Raw genomic sequence first — 20,467 nt, 5'->3', positions numbered from 1 at the left:
TTCATTGATTAGAAGGTTCAATTTTCTTGTCAGTTCTTTCCCAAATTTGTCTTTAGATTCAATGCAATCTCAATCAAAAATGCAGCAGCAGAATTTTTGTTGAAATTCATAAGTTGATTATAAAATTTATACATAAAGACAAAATAACTAGAATGGTAAACACAATTTTGAAAAATAAAGAAGAACCACTTTTAAAAACTCACCATGTCCTGATTTCAAGACTTATTATAAAGCTACTTTGATCATGATAATGTGGTATTAATGAAAGGGTAGACACACAAATCAATGGAAAAGAATAGAGGGTACTAAGACAGACCCCACACAGACATAAACAAATGATTTTCAACAAAGTTGCAAGGATAATTTGATGAGGAAAGAATACTCTCTGCAACAGTGTTAGAACAATTGGGCATCTATATGCAAATAAATAAATAAAGCTGACCTATGCGTTGCTCCATTTATAAACACTAACTCAAAATTTAAACCTAAAACTATACAATTCTTACAAGAAAATGCAGGAGAGAAAATATTTGTGACTTTAGGAAAAGATTTCCTATACAATTCATGGAAATTAAACAATTTGCATCCGAATCACTTTCAGGTAAATAATTAAATTAAGGTAGAAATCAAGAAGTCCTTTGAAACTAATGAGAACAAAGATACAACATACCACAATCTTTGGGACACACCTAAGACAATAAGGCAGTGTTAAGAGGAAAATTAATAGCACTAAATGCCCACATCAAAAAGTTAGATAAATTGGCTGCTAGCTAGACTAATAAAGAAGAAAAGAGAAAATTCAAATAAATACAATTAGAAATGGCAAAGTAGATGATACCATTGACCCCAAAGAAATACAAATAACCATCAGAGACTATGACAAACACCTCTATGCAAACAAAGTAGAAAATCTATAAGAAATGGATAAATTCCTGGACACATACACCCTCCCAAGACTGAAGCAGGAAGAAACTGATTCCCTGAACAGACCAATAAGGAACTCTGACATTGAATCAGTAATAAATGGCCTACCAACCAAAGAAAAAACCTACAACCAGGTAGATTCACAGCCACCGTCCACCAGATATATAAAGAAGAGCTAATACCACTCCTACAGAAACTATTCCAAAAATTCGAGAAGAAATTTGTATTAGGGTTCTCTAAAAGGACAGAACTAAAGGAATAGATATTTATACAAAGGGGGGTTTATTAAATATTAACTCACATGATCGCCAGGTCGTACAATAGGATGTCTACAGGCTGAGAACAAAAGAGAGCCAGTCCAAGTTCCAAAACTGAAGAACTTGGAGTCCGATGTTCTAGGGCAGGAAGCATCCAGCAAGAGAGAAAGATGTAGGCTGGAAGGCTAGGCCATTCTCTCTTTTCACATCTTTCTGCCTGCTTATATTCTAGCCACACTGGCAGCTGATTAGATTGTGCCCACCCACATTAAGTGTGGGTCTGCCTTTCCCAGCTCACTGACTCAAATGTTAATCTCCTTTGGCAACACCCTCACAGACACATCCAGGATCAATACTTTGTGTTGATCAATCCAATCAAGTTGGCACTCAGTATTAACCATCACAGGACTCCTCCCCAACTCAGTTTATGAAGCCAGCATCATCCTGATACCAAAACCTGGAAGACACACACAAACACACACACACACACACACAAACTTTGGGCCGATATCCTTGATGAACATTGATGCAAAAATTCTCAACAAAATACTTGCAAACCAAATCTGGCAGCACATCCAAAAGCTAACCCACCATGACCAAGTAGGCTTTATCCCTGGGATGCAAGGTTGGTTCGACATACACAAATCAATAAATATGATTTATCACATAAGCAGAACTAAAGACAAAAACCACATGATTATCTCAACAGATGCAGAAAAGGCTTTTGATAAAATTCAGCATTCCTTCATGTTAAAAAACTGTCAATAAACTAGACATTGAAGGAACATATCTCAAAATAACAATTGTTATTTAGGACAAACCCACCGCCAACATCATACTGAATAGGCAAAAGCTGGAAGCATTCCCCTTGACAACCGGCACAAAAAAAGAATGCCCTCCCTCACCACCCCTATTCAACAGAGTGTTGGAAGTCTTGACCAGAGCAATCAGGCAAGAGAGAGAAATAAATGGCATCCAAATAGAAAGAGAGAAATCAAACTATCCCTGTTTGCAGATAACATGATTCTATATCCAGGAAATCCCATAGTCTTGGCCCAAAAGCTCCTTATGCTGATAAACAACATACAAAATTAATGCACAAAAATCACTAGCCTTCCTATACATCAACAACAGTCAAGCTGAGAGCTAAATCAGGAACACAGTCCCATTCACAATAGCCACAAAAAGAATAAAATACCCAGGAATGTACCTAACCAGGGAGATGAAAGTTCTCCACAATAAGAATTACAAAACACTGCTCAAAGCGATCAGAGTTGACACAAATGGAAAAGCATTCCATGCTCATGGATACGAAGAATCAGTATCATTAAAATGGTCATACTACCCATGACATACTTCAAAGAACTAGAAATAACTGTTTTCTAATGTATATGAAGCCAAGAAAGAGCCCAAATAGCCAAGGCAATGCCAAGCAAAAAGAACAAATCCAGGGTCATCACACAACCCCACTTCAAACTATACTATAGAACAACAGAAACCAAAAAAGCAAGCTACTGGTACAAAAACAGACACATAGACCAATGGAATAAAATTGATAGGCCAGAAATAAGGCCATACACCTACAACTATCTGATCTTCAACAAACCTGACAAAACGAAGCAATGGGGAAAGGATTCCCATTCAATAAATGGTGCTGGGATAACTGGCTAGCCATATACCAAAGATTGAAACAGGACCTCTTCCTTACACCGTATACACAAATCAACTCAAGGTGGATTAAAGACTTAAATATAAAACCCAAAACTATAAAAACCCTGGAAGACAACCTAAGCAATACTATTCTGGACAAAGCAACTGGCAAAGATTTCACGATGAAGACACCAAAAGTAATCTCAACAAAAGACAAAATTGACAAATGGGATCTAATTAAACTAAAGAGCTTCTGCACAGCAAAATAAACTATCAACAGAGTAAACAGACAACACACAAAACAGGAGAAAATATTTGCAATCTATGCACTTGACAAAGGTCTAATATCCAGCATCTATAAAAAACATTTGAAATTTACAAAAAAAAAACCACTAGAAAGTGGGAAAAGGACATAAACAGACACTTTTCAAAAGAAAAGATACATGCAGCCAACAAGCATAGGAAAAAAGCTCAATATCACCAATCTTTAGAGAAATGCAAATCAAAACCACAGTGAGATACCACCTCACACCAGCCAGAATGGCCATATTTAAAAAGTCAAAAAATAACAGATGCTGGTGAGGTTGCAGAGAAAAGGGAACACTTACACACTGTTGGTATGGGTGGAAATCAATTCAACCATTGTGGAAAGCAGTGTTTTCTTTTGAGGAAATATTCCTCAAAGAGCTAACACAGAACTACCATTTGACCCAGCAATCCTATTACTGGGTATACACCCAAAGAAATATAAATTATTTCATCATAAAGACACATGCGTGCATATGTTCATTGCAGCACTATTCACAATAGCAATGACATGGAATCAACAAAAATGCCCATCAATGGCAGATTGGATAAAGAAAATGTGGTACATATACACCATAGAATACTATGCAGCCGTAAAAAACAATAAGATTATGCCCTTTGCAGGGACATGGATGGAGCTGGAGGCCATTCTCCTTAGCAAACTAAAGCAGGAACAAAAAGCTAAATACCACTTGTTCTCACTTATAAGTTGGAGCTAAATGATGAGAACACATGGACACAAAGAAGGGAAAACAGACATTGGGGCCTACTTGGGGAAAAGGGAGAGGATCAGAAGAAATAACCATTAGGTACTAGGCTTAGTAACAGGATAATGAAATAATCTGTACAACAAACCCCCATGACACAAATTTACCTATAGAACAAACCTGCACATGTACCCCAGAATCTAAAATAAACATTTTTAAAAATGAGAATAAATTTTAAAAAGCTTTCTTAGACAAACACATAAACATAAACAATATAAGAAACAAATCAAACAATTGGTCTGCATTGAAAGTAAAATCTCCTTCTCTTTGAAGGACACTCAGTAAAATGTTTAAAAGCAAGCTGCAACTGGGAAGAAAATACTCTCTAAGAACATATTTGATAAAGAACTTGCAAAGAGAAGGCATAAACTTTCAAAACTCAATACAAATAAAAAACAGAAAAAGATTTGTATAGACACTTTACCAAAGAAGATACGTGGATGGAAAATAAGCACACGAAAAAATGTTCACATCATTTATCATTAGAGAAAAGCAAATTAAAACCACATGAGATATCATTACACCTAGAAGAGCTAAGATTTTTTTTAAAAAATTTTAAACTAACCATGCAAAGTACTAGAGACATACGAAGCAACTAGAGCTCTCATATACAGCTGTTGGAAATGCAAAAATTTGTGACTACTTTAGAAAATCGTTTGACAATGTGTTACAAAGTGAAATATGCATTTACCATATAACTCAACAATCCCACTTCTAGGTATTCACCTAAGCAAAATGAAAACTAATGTTCACAACAAATCGTGCATGTGATTTTTTATAGTGGCTTGATTCATAATCATCAGAACTGGAAATTACCCAAATGGCCTTCAGCTGGTGAACAGATAAACAAACTTTGGTACATTCACAAAATGGAATACTACTCAGAAACTTTTAAAAGAGAAGAGAACCACTCTTCTTTTTTTAAAAAAAGAAAGAACCACTGATACATACAACCACAGAGGTGAATCTCAAATGCATTCTGATAAGTGAAAGAAACAAAATCCCAAAGACTGTTAACTGCATAACTCAATGTATATGACACTCAATGTATATGATATAAAAGAAAAAACTATAGGGGAAGAAAACATACCAGTGATTGTCAGGGGGGTGGGTTTGGTGAAGGAGCTGAAGATGAAGTAGCACGACAACCTCTCCAGGAAATGGACGCTTTTCTGGCTTGGGAGAGAGTTTTAAGGCAGGCAATTTCCGGTTAAGAGGCTCATTTCCATTGGAAGGCTGAGAGAAGCAGACCCTAAGAAACAACGTTTGGGAAGGGTCGAGGGCAGAGGTTCTTCCTCAGTGGCACACTAAAGGAAATGTATAAAGATGAAATGGACTCATTAGGATATCCCGTGTTTTAGCAGAAAAAAAAAAAAAAAAAAAAAAAAAATCCCGAGTGATACACAGGTGATATGGTTTGGCTCTGTGTCCTCACCTGAATCTCATCTTGAATTGTAATAATCCCCACCTGTTGTGGGAGGGACCCAGTGAGAGGTAATTGAATCATGGGAGTGGGTTTTCCTGTTGCTGTTCTCATCATAGTGAATAAGTCTCACAAGATCTGATGGCTTTATAAAGGGGAGTTCCCCTGCACATGCTCTTGCCTGCTGCCATGTAAGACATGTCTGTGCTTCTCCTTCGCCTTCAGCCACAATTGTGAGGCTTCCCCACCCATGTGGAATTTTGAGTCCACTAAACCTCTTTTTCTTTATAAATTACTCAGTATTGGGTTTGTTTTTATTAGAAGTGTGAGAACAGACTAATACAATAGAAATAAAGTTTGCTCAGTGAATAGAAGAGATTCCAAAGCATTTGTGCTGGTTTCTTTCAATAACAAGCTTAAATAAATTAAATTCTACAAATATTGTCAGAGTCTGAGCTAGCCCTGGAAAGCCAGCTCTGAGAATACCACTTGTTAGAGAACAGTTCCCCTTGGCTGCCCAGTTCAGTGAGTGCACTGAACAGACCAGCATCTTTTGGAGGGCTGCCCCACGGTCTCTCTGTTCCCAGCAATGCCAGGGAGAAACTGCACCTCTTAGAAGATAAATAAGCTTGAGATCCACAGTGCACCTTGGATACATGTGCCTTCTGCATGCTGGCAGTGGCCCAAATCCTTCCTATAAACCTTTTAATTGGCTTGAACTGCATACATTTCTTAGAAAATGGAAGAGTACAGATGGTCAATATCTCCTCTGGGGTAAAATATAAGGATGCCTCCAAATGAAGTTAGGTTGCTCTGAGAATCTCAGCAAATGTGAAAGGAATCCCAGCAAAGGTTGTTTGTACCATGTGAAAAGATGAGAGTTAAAAAAAGCAGAGGGCCCCTTTCATCATCTCTCCCCTACCCTATCAGGCCCATCCTCTTTGCTGATTAGAATAAGTTGAGAAGTTCATTCAGTACATGTTAAAAAATATCAAGGGCATTATGTTCACACACACACACACAAACTGCACACAGATGTTTATGGCAGCTTTATCTATAATTTACAAAACCTGGAAGAAGCCACCAAGCTGTCCTTCAGTAGGTGAGTAGATAAGTAAACTGTGGTGCATCAAGAAAATAAAATGTTACTCAGGGCTAAAAAGGCATGAGTTATCAAGCCGTGAAGGAACATGGAGGAGCCTTCAATGCATACTACTAAGTGAAAGAAGCCAGTCCAAAAAGGCGGCATAATGTATGATTCCAAGTACACGACCTTCTGAAAAAGGCAAAACAGTGGAGAGAGTAAAAAGACCAGTGCTTGCCAGTGGTTGAGGGGAGGGAGGGATAAACAGGCGGAGCACAGAGGATGTTTATGGCAGTGAAACTATTCTGTATGATATTATAATGCTGGATATATGTCATACACATTTGTTCAAATCCATAGAATGTGCAAAAACGAAAGGAAACCCTAATGTAAACTATGGACTTTGGGTGATAATTAAGTTAGTATAGGGTGATAATTGAGATGACTGGGTCAGTGTAGGTTGATCGATTGTAACAAACGTACCATTCTGGATTGGGTTGACCCCAGCAGAGGAGGCTGTGCCTGTGTGAGGCAGGGAGAAATCTCTGAACCTTTCACTCAATTTTGCTGTGAACCTAAAACTTTTCTAAAAAATGAAGTCTTTAAAAATATATAGACCACAAATGCACAGAAGACCCAAATACTGGGCCACAGAAACAGAACAATGTATAAGGTATAGTAAAATGATCATCAGTGAAAAGTAAGAAAAAACCCCGAAACATTGGATACTGCACTTTTTAACAAGGCTCACATCTCTGAGTCTACACACAGAAACTGGCAATTCTAATACACAATAGCTGGCTTTTGCCACTGAAAGTCTGTTCATGTTAATGAAAAAGTTAAAGCATTTCTTTGTAAAATAAGTTTGAAAAGGAACCTCTTACTAAAATATTCACAAAACAGTATTCTGTAAAAGTGAAGAATATTAAAGAATTTTTTAAAATCTCCATTACAAATAAAAATGGGAAAGTCACTTTATAACCCACACAGGTACTGATTTTTAGCAAGGTCAGAAAATAAAGCAGGAGATAAAAATCATAACAGTAAAGTATTCACCATTAATTGGAAACTTGCAGAATTGTAATGATATAGTTTAATTCACTCCTTTCCTTTTTGTCCTCATTTCACACTTAGATTAACATAAACTAGAAGATCATCAAACTGGATGACTTCTTAAATGACCCATAAAATACTGGATGATGAGAATACAGCATGGATGTCAGGGCAGAGCTGAAGGTCATGGTTGAGGGGTGGGTGAGGGTTTTTACTGCCAGTGATCAGCACAGAAAAATCGACCAAAGAAATGCTTATGTCATGGCCAAATTCAAACACCTGGTGGTGATTTTTTTCATAGAGAAACTTACTGACATTCTTGGTCACTGTTAGTCACTGTATGAACCCTGATAAAAGAGGCTTGACTTATAATTGACAAAACTGACAGCAACTCAAATATCCTTCAATTGATGAATAATAAACATTCACACATTGGAAAACTACTCAGAATGAAAGCAGTCAAAATTAACAAACGCCTGATACACGCATCTAAATGGGAATAAAGCACATTTCACATAACTCATTGTGCTGTTCTCCTGTGCCTACCAAAATGTGGACTACATCTCCTGGCAAATAATAATAAAAGTAATTTAAAAAAAAATAGGTCATACTAATTAAGTGCTTACTGTATGCCAAGCATTGTTCTAAATGCTTTACTTGTACTCATTCAATCCTCATGACACCTCTACGAAGTAGGTCCCATGATTATCTCCATTTTATAGATGTGAAAATCCAAGTACAGAACAGTGATTAACTTGCTTGATGTCACACAGCCAACAAGTGGCCCAGCCAGGATTCGAGCCCAAGAGTTAATGTGAGCATCATCTGATCTCCCCATCGTCTGAAAGGACGTGCCATTTACAGGAGCTTGGCTTTTCACTTAAGTCTGAGAAATTCTCCTTGTTGCACCAGAATTCCTTTGGGATTAAACCCTCCTCTGAAATGCAAAATCATGTCTCAACAGACAGATTCAATATCCTCCAGGTTGGACAGGAAAATATAGGCTGTCATGACATGAGTTGCTTCTGGGTTTGCATAAATTAAAGTTTACTGATTATATATTGTCATTATGTTTTTTTAAAAAAAGGAAAAGCTATTTATTTCAGAAATGCTAGCCTTCCATGAAAGCATCCGTAACATATTTTTGTACGAATATGCCATTCTGCTAAAAATCACCCAAAATGTAAAAACTTAGTTGGGGCAGAAGTGGGGTGTGGCATTTAAACTTGTTTCATTCTCATTTTCAAGCAGAATTTTCAATAGAACTGGGAAAAAGAAATGGAGCATGTCACATACCAGCAAGGGCTGCACATTGTCCCTTGGAGCTAGTGCTGAGGGGGAAATGCATGCCCATGTGCCCACGTCCCAGCTCCCCGAGGATAACAGCAGGCCATGGCCAAGGCAGCATCATCTCCAGGCAGCCACAAGAGCTCTAACAAAGAGCCTTACTATCATTTCCACAGCTGTGTGCATCAGTCCCCAGGAGCTAAAAGTAAGAGAAGAGAACTTGTTCAAGTAAGAGAAGAGAACTTGTTCAAGTAAGAGAAGACTGCAATCCCATTTGAAGATTCTTTTCTAGGTGTTTGGGTCTTCCATTCTTACTGTTGTTACATTAACTAATAATGGTATAGAAGCAACAGAAGACTGAAGCGCTCTGAAAAAGTTTGCAGGCTGGAAGACAAAGAAATAGGCAGATTTTAGTATCTCCAAGGTTACATTCATGGATTCATAGAATGAAACTGAGCTCGACCTCTTATCTTTTTTTGTTTTGCTTTTAGTATTATTTTAATTGACATATGATAATTACACACATGTAATAAGTACATTGTGATTATTCTGATACATGTTTACAATGTATAGGGTGATCAAATCAGGGTAATTTGTATTTCCAGCACTTCAAGTATTTATCATTTCTTTGTGTTGGGAACATTCAAAATATGCTGTTTGAGGAAGTCAAACTGTCTCTGTTGCAGATGACATGATATTTGGAAAACCCCATTGTCTCAGCACAAAAACTCCTTAAGCTGATAAGCAACTGCAGCAAAGTCTCAGGGTACAAAATCAATGTGCAAAAATCGCAAACATTCCTATACACAAACAATAGACAAGCAGAGAGCCAAATCATGAATGAACTCCCATTCACAATTGCTACAAAGAGAATAAGAAACCTAGGAATACACCTAACAAGGGATGTGAAGGACCTCTTCAAGGAGAACTACAAATCACTGCTCAAGGAAATAAGAGAGGACACAAACAAATGGGAAAACATGCCATACTCATGGATAGGAAGAATCAGTATCGTGAAAATGGCCATACTGCTCAAAGTAATTTATAGATTTGATGCCATTCCCATCAAGCTACCTTTGACTGTCTTTACAGCATTAGAAAAAAAACTACTTTAAATTTCATATGGAACAAAAAAAGAGCCCATATAGCCAAAACAATCCTAAGCAAAAAGAACAAAGCTGGAGGCATCACCTGACTTCAAACAATACTACAAGGCTATAGTAATCAAAACAGCATGGTACTGGTACCAAAACAGATACATAGACCAATTGAACAGAACAGAGACCTCAGAAAAAAATACCACACATCTACAACCATCTGATCTTCGGTAAAACTCACAAAAACAAGCAGTGGGAAAAGGATTCCGTATTTAATAAATGGTGCTGGAAAAACTGGCTAGCCATATGCAGAAAACAGAAACTGGACCCCTTCCTTACACCTTATACAAAAATTAACTCAAGATGGATTAAAGACTTAAACATAAAACCCAAAACCATAAAACCTCAGAAGAAAACCTAGTCTATGCCATCAGGACATAGGCATGGGCAAAGACTTCATGATTAAAACACCAAAAGCAATTGCAACAAAAGCCAAAGTTCAAATGGGATCCAGTTAAACTAAAGAGCTCCTGCACAGAAAAAGAAACTATCATCAGAATGAACAAGCAACCTACAGAATCAGAGAAAAATTGTGCAAGCTACCCATCTGATAAAAGTCTGTATCCAGAATCTAAAAGGAACTTAAACAAGTTTACAAGAAAAAAAAACAAACCCACCAAAAAGTGGGCAAAGGATATGAACAGACACTTCTCAAAAGAAGACATTTATGTGGCAAAAAAAAAAAAAAACATGAAAAAAGCTCATCATCACTGATCATTAGAGAAATACACATCAAAACCACAATGAAATATCATCTCACGCCAGTCGGAATGGCGATTATAAAAAAGTGAGGAAACAATAGATGCTGCCAAAGCTGTGGGGAAATAGGAATTCTTTTACACTGTTGCTGGGAGTGTAAATTAATTCAACCATTGTGGAAGACAGTGTGGTGATTCCTCAAGGATCTAGAACCAGAAATACCATTTGACCCAGCAATCCCATTACCAAGTATATACCCAAAGGATTATAAATCATTCTACTATAAAGACACACCCACACATATGTTTATTGCAGCACTATTTACAAGAGCAAGGACTTGGAACCAACCCAAATGCCCATCAATGATAGACCGGATTTAAAAAAACGGTGGCACATATACACCATGGACTACTATACAGCCATAAAACAGAATGAGTTCATGTCCTTTACATGGACATGGATGAAGCTGGCAGCCATCATTCTCAGCAAACTAACACAGGAACAGAAACCCAAACACCTCATCTTCTCACTCATAAGTGGGAATTGAACAATGAGAACACATGGACACAGAGAGGGGAACATCACATACTGAGGCCTGTCAGGGGTCGGGGGCAAGTAAGGGAGAGTATTAGGACAAATACCTAATGCATGCGGGGCTTAAACTCTAGATGACAGGTTGATAAGTGCAGCAAACCACCATGGCACATGTATACCTATGTAACAAACCTGCACATTCTGCACATGTATCGCAGAACTTAAAAGTAAAATAAATAAATTTTATTAAATATGCTCTTCTAGCTATTTGAAAATATACAATAAATTGTTTTTAATTGTAGTCACCCTATAATGCCATAGAACTTATGCCTCCTGTCTAGCTGGACTTTCGTACCCATTAATTAATCTTTGTCTTTCCCCACTCCCCAATATGCAGCCCCGCCTCTGGAAACCACTATCCTGCTTTTTATTTCTATGAGATAAACTTTTCAAGTTTCCATAAATGAGTGAGAACCTGCAGTGTTTACGCTTCTGTGCCTGGCTTATTTCACTTAACATAACGTCCTCCAAGCTCATCCATGTCGCTGCAAATAACAGAACTTCACTCTTTTGTATGGCTAAATAGTATTTACATGCCCATGTTTATTGCAGTACTACACATAATAGCTGTTTATTAAATATTTTCCCAATCTACCTCCCACAGATGTATCCTTATATGTTCATTTATATATATAGTAGTGTTGTTGTGTTTTAACTTATTTACATGGTGATTATGCAATACATCTCTGCATGTAATCACATTCTCTACACACACTCCACCCTGTTTATCCATTCCCCTACTTTTGAGCACCAAGACTCCTCCAATTCTTGGCTACAGAGTCCATGTCTTCTTGGATGTCTGAGCAGATTTCTTGGCAACTATAAAAGAAGAGTTACTTTGTGTATATCTATATACCCAGCTTCACTAAGTACTGCCAGATTGCTTTCCAAAGTGGCTGTGCCAGTGTTTACTTCTGCAGGAGAACCTTACTACCAATTTTGCCGTAGCCCACCAGCATTATTGGAAATTACTTCTCCTTAGTCAATCAGCACAATTTTTATTTGTACATTTTCTTATCACTTCATCAAGTAATAAGCTCATTTTGCCAGAGCTTTGTCTATGTTAAATCTTTTCAGGTTTTAATTTTATTAGCCCAATCTTTTTTTCTTGTGCTGTTTTCTTTTTTTTTTTTTTATTTGGTGATGAGGGATTCTAGTATAGCTTACTAAATCATACTGATCTACCAAGTTAAAATAAGGGCTAGTTCTAATGACAATTGTATATTTCTCTATTCCTCCATATAACCCCGCCAGCTCTTAAATATTTTGAGACCACATTATGAGGTTTCATAGCTTCATGATTTTTTTGTCTTCATTCTTTACATCAAGCAGAAACAAATAGCAGTTTTGAGTAGTTTCTTAGCTCTAGATGCAAAATCTCTATCTTTTCTTCACGAAGGTGTTTCACCTTAAAATGTTGCCTCTGTCTGATATTGAAGTTGCTGCATTGGCTTTTAGTTCTAATGTATATTCTTTGCATCCCTTTACTGAACCTTTCTATGTTTTTTGTTGTTGTTCTCTTCTCTTCTGTCTCTATCTGAAAATAAACTGTGATTTCTTATAATACAACCTGAAATTTTTTTCAAAATTCAATCTACACATCTTAAATACCGTAAGTATTTAACCCACTTAAATGTCTTGTTCTTATTGTTATATCAGGACATATTTTAGCCATTTTATTTTGTGTTTTCCACCTACCATGCTTGTTTTGTTTCTTGTCCTCTCCTTTCTAACCTTGCTTTTTTTAAATAAAGTTATCTTCTGCTGGTTTGAAAATTACAGACCCCTTTTCTATTTTTCTGGTGCTCATCTTGAAACAATTGAGGCCATACTTTCTGTTATTTCTCTACACAAATGTCTGCAGCTCATCAAAAGCCACGGTTTTTCTTATACAAACAAATGGATCCAAAGAGTCACTCATCTCCCACCAGATGTCGCATCCCACCTACCCAACTAACATATTGGTATTATTCGAATTTTGCTCCAAATGGCAAGAGGGTATTTATTTATTCTTGCATCCATTGCTTATTTACACAACAGTAACGTTTACCAATTACTTTACTTGTCTGTATCCTCTATTTTTCATTGTTTTCTTCTAGATTTATCCTTCTGCTAGAATAGATCTTCTAAAAAGTTTTACAGATAGGATCTATACGGAATAAAATGCATGAGTCTTCATATGTCCAGCAAAATTTTTATATTACTATCATTAATTTAAATGACAGCTTTTTCTTTAACACTTGAAGATCTTTATTCCATTTTCTTCTTGCGTTCAGTGATGCTAATGAGATTTTTAGATCTGGTTTTTATTTATTCCTAGATGATCTGATTTTTTTCTCTCTGAAAAATTTTATAATCATCTCTTTGTTTTGATTACAATTTTACATTAATATGCCTAAGGTTGTGCGCAAGTTGTATTTCGTTGCGGTTACTTTATTTTGGAGTTTTTAATTTATCTTTGTCACTGGCTACTCTATGAGTTTTTATGCTGATATATACTTTTCTTTTTTTAATTTTGTATATTTTATTTCAATATGTTTTGGGGAAACAGGTGGTGTTTGGTTACATGAATAAGTAAGTTACTTAGTGGTGATTTCTGAGATTTCGGTTCACCCATCACCCAGTGTACACTGTAGCCAATGGGTAGTCTTTTATCCCTTCCCACCCCCCACTCTTTCCCCCAAGTCCCCAAAGTTCAATGTATCACTCTTATGCCTTTGCATCCTCATAGCTTAGCTCCCATCTATGAGTGAGAACATATACTCGGTTTTCCATTCCTGAGTTACTTCACTTAGATTGATAGTTTCCAATTCCACCCAAGTTGCTGCAAATGCCATTATTTCATTCCTTTTTATGGCTGAGTGGTATTCCATGGTATTTATATACCACATTTTCTTTACACACTCGTTGATTGATGGAAATTTAGGGTGGTTTCATATTTTTGCAATTGCAAATTGTGTTGCCATAAACATGCCTTTGCAAGTATCTTTTCTGTATAACGACTTCTTTTCCTCCGGGTAAGTACCTAGAAGTGGGATTGCTGGATCAAATGACAGAGCTACTTTTAGTTCTTTAAGGAATTTCCACACTGTTCTGCATAGTGGTTGTGAGAGTTTACATTCCCACCAGCAGAGTAAAAGTGTTCCTTTTTCACCCCATCCCCATCAACATCTATTTTTTGTTGTTGTTGTTATGGCCATTCTTGCAGGAGTGAGGTGGTATCGCATTGTGGTTTTGATTTACATTTGCCTGATAATTAGTAATGTTGAGAATTTTTCCATATGCTTGTTGGTCATCTCTGAGAATTGTCTATTTGTGTCCTTGGCCCACTTTTTGATGGGATTTTTTTTTTTTTTTTTTTTTTTTTGCTGATTTGTTTGAGTTCTTTGTAGATTCTGAATATTATTCTTTTTTCAGATGTATAGATTGTGAAGATTTTCTCCCACTCTGTGGGTTGTCTGTTAACTCTGCTGATTATTTCTTTTGCTGTGCAGAAGCTTTTTAGTTTAATTAAGTCCCATCAATTTATCTTTCCCTTTTGTTGCATTTGCTTTGGGGTTCTCGGTCATAAAGTCTTTGCCTAAGCCAATGTCTAGAAGGGTTTTTCAGATGTTATTTCCTAGAATCTTTATGGTTTCAGGTCTTAGATTTAAGTCTTTGATCCATCTTGAGTTGATTTTTGTATAAGGTGAGAGATGAGGATCCAGTTTCATTCTTCTACATGTGGCTTGCCAGTTATCCCAGCACCATTTGTTGAATAGAGTATCCTTTCCCCACTTTATGTTTTTGTTTGTGTTGTTGAAGATCAGTCGGCTGTAAGTATTTGACTTTATTTCTGGGTTCTCTGTTATGTTTCATTGGTCTATGTGCCTATGTTTATACCAGTACCATGCTGTTTTGGTGACTATGGCCTTATAATATAGTTTAAAGTCAGGTAATGTGATGCCTCTAGATTTGTTCTTCTTGCTTACTTTTGCTTTGCCTATGTGGGCTCTTTTTTGGTTCCATATGAATTTTAGGATTGTTTTTCTTAAAAAAGACATCACATCATTCTGTGAAGAATGACGGTGGTATTTTGCTGGAAACTGCATTGAATTTATAGATTACTTTTGGCAGTATGGTCATTTTCACAATATTTATTCTACCCATCCATGAGCATGGGATGTGTTTCCATTTGTTTGTGTTGTTTGAGATTTCTTTCAGCACTGTTTTGTAGTTTTCCTTGTAGAGGTCTTTCACGTCCTTGGTTAGGTATAGTCCTAAGGTGTTTTTGGGGTTTTTTGTTTGTTTGTTTGTTTTTTCAGATATTGTGAAAAGGGTTAAGTTCTTGATTTTGATTCTCTGCCTGGTTGCTGTTGGTGTATTGCAGAGCTACTGATTTGTGTATATTAATTTTGTATTCTGAAACTTTGCTGAATTCATTTGCTAATTCCAGGAGCTTTGTGAATGAGTCTCTAGGGTTTTCTAGGTATGCAATCATATCATCAGTGCACAGTGACAGTTTGACTTCCTCTTTACGGATTTGGATGCCCTTTATTTCTTTCTCTTTCTTGATTGCTCTGGCTAGGACTTCCAGTACTATGTTGAATATAAGTGGTGAAAGTGGGTGTCCTTGTGTTCTTCCAGTTCTCAAGTGGAATGCTTTCAACTTTTCCCTGTTCTATACTGATGTATTTTTCTTCGCATCTGGGAATACTGGGTTATTAGTGCTTCCAATATGATCTCCCATCCATGTTTTTTTTATTTTCTTCCAAGACACCTAGTAGACAGATGTACTCTTCTGTTTTTGTTGCTCTCATCACTTTGAAGGCTCCTTCCCAGTTTCCCAGTCATCCAGCTCATTATTGGTTCTGCAGTGACTCCCTTTGATCACTGAATCAGTCCATTGAAGTTTTTCTTATTATTTTAATGCTTATGCTTTTTTTTTTTTTTTTTTTTTTTGAGACAGAGTCTCGCTGTCGCCCAGGTTGGAGTGCAGTGGCGCGATCTCGGCTCACTGCGGGCTCCGCCCCCCGGGGTTCACGCCATTCTCCTGCCTCAGCCTTTTGAGTAGCTGGGACTACAGGTGCCCGCCACCTCGCCCGGCTAATTTTTTGTATTTTTAGTAGAGATGGGGTTTCACCGTGTTAGCCAGGATGGTCTCGATCTCCTGACCTCGTGATCTGCCCACCTCGGCCTCCCAAAGTGCTGGGATTACAGGCGTGAGCCACCGCGCCCAGCCGCTTATGCTTTGATTATTCAATGTATCCACTTGATTCTTCCTTATGAACACTTGTTCATAATTCGTATTGCCAATATTCTCCCTTATCTTTTTGCAGATAATTATAACATTTATTTTAAATTTATGTTCTTAGGTTTGGGATGATTTTTTCTGACCTCCTAAAGGCTGCTTCATTGGTTGCCTGTCATCTGGCTCATCATGTTTCCCTGTGAGCTCCTCTTTGCTGCCACAGGATGGTCCACTGTCTCAGCTAGAGCTACTGACCGGGAGAAGGACCAAGACCTTGAGGGTAGCAGGAGCAGCTCTCAAGGCAGAGAACCACTCATACTTCTGACCCCACTGAGGTATAAGGTGCACCTAGCCCACAAAGCACCTTCCAGTCCCAACATCCTCCACTCAGACAGGATTCATGTCCAAGCCATTACCTCTTGTCATTTCTCAATGTTTCACAAGGCAAAGTTGGAATGCAAGACACAGAAGGGCAGCCCTCCTGCCACTTCCTCTCATTGCATTTTTCTCCCTACCCCTCCCAGATCATTCCTTGAACATTACCCTTCTCTTTAACTGGCATGATTGTTTCCCAAACCCACCATCATAGTGGGAAATCTGCCTTCTTGGAAGTAGATGGAAACTCACGCAGCTCCTTGGGAAAACAGACTGATTGCCTCATTGGCAGGGCTTTGCCCACCTAGCCATGGGTATCTCCTAAACTTGCAAGTTGAAGGTGGGGGCATCTACCAGCTAGACCAGATTGGCCTGCCTAGATTGCAACTCCAACCTCACACTCTCACTCAGAGTCACGTGGAAAAGAGTAAAAAGGGATCATCCTCCACGTGTGGGTTCCCTGGCAATCTTCTGCTCCCCACCATTATTTCTTCCTTAAAGAGGAGCACAGATACCAGCCTTCTCAGGTTTCTCATAGATTTTGTTTTATGTTTTCAGCTGGGCTTTCTTTTCTGTCAATCTCTTCCTCTCTCTTGCTGTGGCTCCTGAGATGGGTATCTGAGAAGCCCATGCCCATGCATCATTACCTAGTCTTTTTCCACAATTAACATAAATAAAACTCCCCTGGAAAATTAGGTAAGTATTGATTTTCATGGCCAAAAAATAAAAGTAGTGCTGATGATGTGACACCGATATATTTAAGATGTAGGGCTACTGATTTGATTTGTGTAAGCATAAACACATCCACCTAGTAATCTTTGTGCAGTGGGCATTCATGATGGCATCTCTGTGGATGACTGCCTCTGCGTTTGCATCAGGGCGTCTGTATAGACCAGGTTTTGTCACCCAAAGAGTGAGAACATAAAAAGTGTGCTTCATTCTATCAAGTTTCTGAACATCTAATTGGCATATTCCTATCAACAACAGCTTTATTTCTCTCTTCAACTCTTCTTTTAAAATGAGAGGAAAAAATTTACAAGAGATCAAAGCACTGAAAAATCAAAACCTTGCAAAGGGCCATGCCTGGAGGTTTCCTTCCCTGTGTGCTCTCTAGGGATTATGCCTGATTCCTGGGTGGGCTTTTGGGCTTTCCTTGGCTTACTCTCAGGTGCGCATGAATCACTTCCTACTCTACTGCTGTTGTCATTGGCATAAACATCATTGTAACGGCATTAATGGAGTAATTCTGCAATTGCAATCAATTGCTTTTCAATTTCCTATAGCTATGAATAGAGCAGAAGTAAAGTTGTGTATCCTTTTATAATTTACTCTTGTATCATCAAACGTATTCCCACATGCTACTATTTAGACTTCATAATTATCTTTTCCATATTGTTTAATATCCTACCAAATGTATTTATTATATTTTATTTTCTACTCCCACATTTTTGCCTTCACAATTTTAACAGCATTTCAAATATCACTTTTTACAATTATTTTTCTCTATTTTTTGAATTAATCCCTGAGGATCTGCAGGCAGATTTTGGTTACACCACCCAGTTTCCTTCCATAAGACCTAACCCATTTACACTGCCTGTGGCAATGAATGGGGAGTAGGTGCACTAGCATTTCACTGGAACTAGTCATCAGTTAATTTTAATTTTCACAAATTACTATGGGCAAAATGGTCTGGCAACTGCTTCCCAAGTATGGAAATAATTACTCCAGCCTGAGTCAGAAGCAGAAAGAGATTCTAACACAGAATTGTCTCTACTTGAGCCTCTACGGATGTTTCCGTAGAAGTTGACCCAAATAGGTCAAATCAGTGCACCTTGTTCCAAAAATATGGACCCAGTTCAGAAGTTGAATTGCCTTCTTGACCTAAGTTAGAATTCAAAACAGAGACTTTAACGATGCTTCTTCGGCGGCGTCACCCTGCCGTCATGTCTAAGTCAGAGTCTCCTAAAGAGCCCGAACAGCTGAGGAAGCTCTTCATTGGAGGGTTGAGCTTTGAAACAACTGATGAGAGCCTGAGGAGCCATTTTGAGCAATGGGGAACGCTCACGGACTGTGTGGTAATGAGAGATCCAAACACCAAGCGCTCCAGGGGCTTTGGGTTTGTCACATATGCCACTGTGGAGGAGGTGGATGCAGCTATGAATGCAAGGCCACACAAGGTGGATGGAAGAGTTGTGGAACCAAAGAGAGCTGTCTCCAGAGAAGATTCTCAAAGACCAGGTGCCCACTTAACTGTGAAAAAGATATTTGTTGGTGGCATTAAAGAAGACACTGAAGAACATCACCTAAGAGATTATTTTGAACAGTATGGAAAAATTGAAGTGATTGAAATCATGACTGACCGAGGCAGTGGCAAGAAAAGGGGCTTTGCCTTTGTAACCTTTGACGACCATGACTCCGTGGATAAGATTGTCATTCAGAAATACCATACTGTGAATGGCCACAACTGTGAAGTTAGAAAAGCCCTGTCAAAGCAAGAGATGGCTAGTGCTTCATCCAGCCAAAGAGGTCGAAGTGGTTCTGGAAACTTTGGTGGCGGTCGTGGAGGTGGTTTCGGTGGGAATGACAACTTCGGTCGTGGAGGAAACTTCAGTGGTCGTGGTGGCTTTGGTGGCAGCCGTGGTGGTGGTGGATATGGTGGCAGTGGGGATGGCTATAATGGATTTGGTAATGATGGAAGCAATTTTGGAGGTGGTGGAAGCTACAATGATTTTGGCAATTACAACAATCAGTCTTCAAATTTTGGACCCATGAAGGGAGGAAATTTTGGAGGCAGAAGCTCTGGCCCCTATGGCGGTGGAGGCCAATACTTTGCAAAACCGCGAAACCAAGGTGGCTATGGCGGTTCCAGCAGCAGCAGTAGCTATGGCAGTGGCAGAAGATTTTAATTAGGAAACAAAGCTTAGCAGGAGAGGAGAGCCAGAGAAGTGACAGGGAAGCTACAGGTTACAACAGATTTGTGAACTCAGCCAAGCACAGTGGTGGCAGGGCCTAGCTGCTACAAAGAAGACATGTTTTAGACAAATACTCATGTGTATGGGCAAAAAACTCGAGGACTGTATTTGTGACTAATTGTATAACAGGTTATTTTAGTTTCTGTTCTGTGGAAAGTGTAAAGCATTCCAACAAAGGGTTTTAATGTAGATTTTTTTTTTTGCACCCCATGCTGTTGATTGCTAAATGTAATAGTCTGATCGTGACGCTGAATAAATGTCTTTTTTTTAAAAAAAAAAAAAAAAAAAAAAAAAAAAAAAAAAAAGAATTCAAAACAGAGACTTCTTATTTTATTTTATTTTATTTTAGTTATTTTGCCTTTCCTCAGAGAATTTTAGCTTTAAAATTCTGTCACCCAGCCTTTGTAGATGCCACACCCAGTGGGTGTCAATGTCCCTCCACAGCCTCTGTCATCTGGCCTTCATAAACACCATGCCAAGTGGGTGTTGTTGTCCCTCCACAGCCTCTGTCACCTGGCCTTCATAGATGCCACGCCGAGTGGATGGTCATGTCCTTCTACAGTGCCTTTTACCTCCAAGAAGCCAAGGAGCCCATGTCTCTTGTAATATTAACATCAAACTGCTTTTAAAAATTTTGTGAACCTTTATAATTCTAGAATAGGGAATGATTTAAAACCAAATGCATTTGA

General features: G+C 38.2%; 1 pseudogene; it reads left to right on the top strand.

Moving 5' to 3' along the window:
• Positions 1–18,261: 18,261 nt before the first annotated feature.
• Positions 18,262–20,024, top strand: LOC103786475 (heterogeneous nuclear ribonucleoprotein A1-like; annotated as a pseudogene).
• Positions 20,025–20,467: the final 443 nt, after the last annotated feature.

Source organism: Pan paniscus, chromosome 4 (assembly GCF_029289425.2).
Source record: "Pan paniscus chromosome 4, NHGRI_mPanPan1-v2.0_pri, whole genome shotgun sequence".
NCBI classification, from domain to species: Eukaryota; Metazoa; Chordata; class Mammalia; order Primates; family Hominidae; genus Pan; species Pan paniscus.
This window is presented reverse-complemented; position numbering and strand designations above follow the sequence as displayed.